This window comes from Carlito syrichta, unplaced genomic scaffold (assembly GCF_000164805.1).
Source record: "Carlito syrichta isolate Samal-C Ts95f unplaced genomic scaffold, Tarsius_syrichta-2.0.1 Scaffold305649, whole genome shotgun sequence".
Lineage (NCBI taxonomy): Eukaryota > Metazoa > Chordata > Mammalia > Primates > Tarsiidae > Carlito > Carlito syrichta.
This window is the reverse complement of record NW_007249745.1, coordinates 310,279-314,981: the sequence shown is the minus strand read 5'-3', so window position 1 is coordinate 314,981 and position 4,703 is coordinate 310,279.

Below are 4,703 nucleotides of genomic sequence, written 5' to 3'. Positions count from 1 at the left end.
CTGCACTCCAATCTGGGCGATAGAGTGAGACTCCAACTCCAAAAAAAAAAAAGATATAATCAATATGCACCTGATTTAGAATGTGTATATTATTTCAACAGTCAGTGTAAGATTTTTAGCTTCCATTAATTTTTTTTTTTTAATTTGAGTCTCACTCTGTCACCCAGGCTGGAGTGCAGTGGCATGCTCATGGCCACTGCAGCCTCAACCTGCTAGGCTCAGGCAATCCTTCCCCTCAGTCTTCCAAGTAACTGGAAATACAGGTGTGTACTACCACACCCAGTTAATTTTTTGATCTACTGTAGAAATGATGTCTCACCAAGTTGCCCAGGCTGGTCTCGAACCCATGGGCTCAGGCAATCCTCTCACCTTGGCCTCCCAAAGTGCTGGGATTACAGGTGTGAGATCCAGCACCTGGCCTTTTTTTTTTTTGAGCAGGAGTTTCACTCTGTAGCCTAGACCGGAGTGTAGTGACACAACCATGGCTCACCACAACCTTTGACCTCCTGGGCTCAGGCAATTCTCCTTTCTCAGCCGCGCAATTAGTTGGAACTACATATGCATGCCACCATGCCTGGCTAATTTTTTTTTTCCTTGTAGAGGTGAAGTCTTGCTATGTTGCCGAAGCGAGTCTTAAACTCCTGGGCTCAAGAAATTCCCTCACTTCAGCCTTCCAAAGTGCTGGGATTACAGATGTGAACACCTCATCTGGCCAATCAACTTTAAATTCTACTATGGAAAACTTTGAGCACTCATAAAAGCAGAATGGTATAAGAAACCCTCATATCCATGTTACCATTTCCCACTCCAACATTTATCAGCAAATAACCAGCCCAATTTTGTCTGTACTCACTCCCCATGCCCCCTCCTCCACTGTATTATTTAACTTGTTAACTTCTAACCAATATTTCTATTTTTTGTAAAGATGGGGTCTCGTTATGTTGCTCAGGATGACTTTGAACTCCTGGTCTCATGTGATCCTCCCTGCTTGACCTCCCAAAGCTCTGGGATTATAGGCATGAGCCACTCTGCCCAGGCTTATTCTATTATTTTTAAGCAAATCCCAAACATCATAACATTTCATTCATAGTATTCTTCAAGATCCATCTCTAAAAGTTATTTATTTATTTATTTATTGAGTTGAAGTCTCACTCTACTGCCCAGGCTGGAGTGCAGTGGCACACTCATGGCCACCACAGCCTCGATCTACTGGGCTCAGGCGATCCTTCTGCCTCAGCCTTCCAAGCAGCTGCAACCACAGGCATGTGCCACCATGCCTGGCTGATTGTTTTGTTTATTGTTGAGACGAGGTCTCACCATGTTGCTCAGGCTGGTCTAGAACTCCTGAGCTCAGGTAATCCTTTTGCCTCCGACTGCCAAAGTGGTGAGATTACAGGCATGATCCACCATGCCCGGCTGATAAAAAACATAATTGCAGATATTTGTCATATCTAAATAAATAATGACACTGGACTCGGTGGCTTAGCCTGTAATCCCAGCACTTTGGGAGACCTAGGTGAATGGATTACCTGAGCCTGAGGGTTTGAGACCAGCCCAGGCAACTTGGCAAGACCTCATTTCTATAATAAAATAAGAAATTGTCGGGCGTGGTAGCGCGTGCCTGTAGTTCTGGCTAATTGGAAGACTGAGGCAGAAGGATTGCTGGAGCCCAGTGTGTCAATGCTGGGGTGGCCGTGAGTGTGCCACTGTACTCCAGGCTGGGTGACAGAGTGAGACTCCAACTCAAAAAAAAAAAAAAAAAAAAGAAGAAGAAGAAAAAATAAGGACTTAGTCCACGTGTGGTGTGGCTTACCCTGTAATCCCATCACTTTGGGAGCTGAGAGGATTGCCTGAGCCCAGGGGTTTAAGACCACCTTGGGCAACGTGAAGAGATCATCTCTTTAAAATAAATAAATAAATAACGACTATTCCTTAATATCACCTAATACACAGTCTATGCTCAAATTTCCCATATTATCTCACAAATGCTTTAGTTTGCTAACTGAAATTAGAATCCAAACGAGGTGCACATACTGAATTTGGTTGTTGTAGTAGGCAGCTTCTGGCATGGCTCCTAATGACCCCTGTCTCCTAATGTCCCTTCCCACCCTAGGAGGACCTAGAGACTTCTTCTATAATGGAAAGAATAGCCAAAAGTGATAAGATGTCATCTCAAGATACAGCTGGGTGTGGGGTGTATACCTCATCCTGAAGGATGAGACTGCATCGTCTCCACACTGGCATCTCAGTTGTGCCTTCCAGAGGCCGTTCCATCACTCTAAGAGGCCAGCAGCTTCTGGATGGGGCGGCAAATGGTCGTGTGTTCACACCACCCTTACTTTGCTGTAAAGTGGGTCCCTTAGTCCCAGGGAGAAGGAGGTAGCTGTGAGTAACTAGCAACCGACACACACACTAGCTAGGGGGTAGTGCACTGCCAATGAAGCGGATCTGGGTGGGATGTGCTCAATGGGCCTATTGTAATCCCTTGACATCACTGCCTACCCAGCACTACCCAGCACTCACTATAGGATCTGACTCAACTTTTCCATATAATCTTCCAGCTGTCTCAATACCTTTTTTTTAAACAGTATATTTTTATCCTTCCTCATTTGAGATGCCACTTTTATCACATTCTAAATTCCTGTGGATACGTGGCTTTTCTATTCTGTTCCATTGGCCCACTTGTCTAGTTCTGCTTTTTTTTGAGATGGGATCTCAATCTGTCCCTGAGGCTTTGTCACTGCAGCCTCGACCTTCTGGGCTCAGGCCATCCTGCCTCAGCCTCCGGAGTATCTGGGACTACAGGCACATGCCACAGTGCTTGGCTACATTTTTTGTTTTTTTGTGGAGACGAGATCTCATTATGTTGCCCAGGCTGGTCTTGAACTCCTGGGCTCGAGTGGTCCTCCTGCCTTGGCCTCTCAAGGTGCTGGGATTACAGGCGTGAGTCACTGTGCCTGGCCTCAGTGCTGCATCTTAACACACGGTGTTTTAGTTAGTATCATTTGAGGGTAGATTTTGTTCTTTGGTAGGGCCTACTCATCTGTTTAACCTCTGTTCAGATGTTACTTATTTGGGAAGTTCAGGTCGCACTGAAGCCATTCCGTATGTAATTGCTGAATGGTGGGTGGCCCTGATGAGTCTAACTTCATTGTCTCCAGATATTAAAATCAACATCCCAACTTTCCATCAGACTCTATAATCCTGGGTTGGGGCTTGCTACTCCTCCTTGACCCCCCTCATCAAGCCCAGGACTGCTTATGGAGCAGAGGTCAAACTTGGCTGGATCCTGAAAGTTGCCAAGGGATGGAACGGAGCTGGTTAGGGTGCATGCTGACTACTACCAGATCTGTGTACTTCCATGGTCATCATGGTGTCTGATTCCCAGCATAGGGACAGATGATATAGATCTTGGGACAGCAAAGGAGCATTTCAGGGTGGCAGGAAACAGCCCAGACACTGAAGTCAGTTCTGAGTTCAAGTTCTCTACGATTCATCTTCTGTGTGAGCTTGGCAAATCAGCAAACTTCTCTGAATCTCATCTGTATTTTTTTTTTTTTTTAGTTGGAGTCTCACCGTTGCCCAGGCTAGAGTGCAGTGGCACAATCATGGACACTGCAGCTTCGACTTGCTAAGTTCAGGCAATCCTTCCGTTTCGGCCTCCAGGTATCTGGAGCTACAGTCACAAGTAACCATGCCTGGTTAATTTTCTGATTTATGATAGAGACGAGGTTTCACCAAGTTGCCCAGGCTGGTCTCAAACCCCTGGTCTCAGGTAATCCTCTCGCCTTGGCCTCCCAAAGTGCTGGGATTACAGGCTTGAGCCACTGTGCTTGACTGAATCTCATCTGTAAAGGAATTATAACCACAAAACCTACTTCCCAGGGTTGTAACAAGGATTAAATGAGTGTGTCTGTGTATAAAGTCACTGGTAACATAGCAGAGGCAAAAAATGTGATTCTTGTGTGTGTGTGTGTGTGTGTGTGTGTGTGATGTGTTGGGGTCTCACTCTGTCATCCAGGCTGGAGTGCAGTGGCATGCTCATGGCCATTGCAGCGTTGACCTGCTGGGCTCAGGTGATCCTTCTGCATCAACCTTCCAAGCAGCTGGAACTACAGGCGTTTTGCTGCCACACTTGGCTAATTTTTTGATGTATTGTAGAGATGAAGTCTTGCCAAGTTGCCCAGGCTGGTCTCAAACCTGTGGGCACAGACAATCCTCTCGCCTCAGACTTCCAAAGTGCTGGGATTACAGGCGTGAGCCACTGCACCCAGCCAAAAAAATGTGATTCTTTTCTTTCCCTACATCTCATCTGAGAAGTAGGGATGACGTCTCCTTGTCAGATAACCCTGAAGGGACCCCAGGGCAACAATGGTTGTGGAAAGAGCTCAAGGATTGGGATATGTAAGTCCCAGAGGCTAGAACCCCAGTTCTGGAACCTGAGTTTAAATTCTAGCACTGCTCCCTACTAGTTGTGTGACCCTAAACTAATCACTTCACCTTGCTGTACTTCAATTTCCTCATCTGTGAAATGGGGAAACAGTATTATCCACTCTAAGGGGTTTTGTAAAGACAGCATGTGTCAATATATAGAAAGAACTTAGAACAATTCCAGACCCTTAGTAAGCATTAAAAAAATGTTAGTGGCCGGGCTCGGTGGCTCAGCCTGTAATCCTGCACCTTTGGGAGGCTGAGGTGAGTGG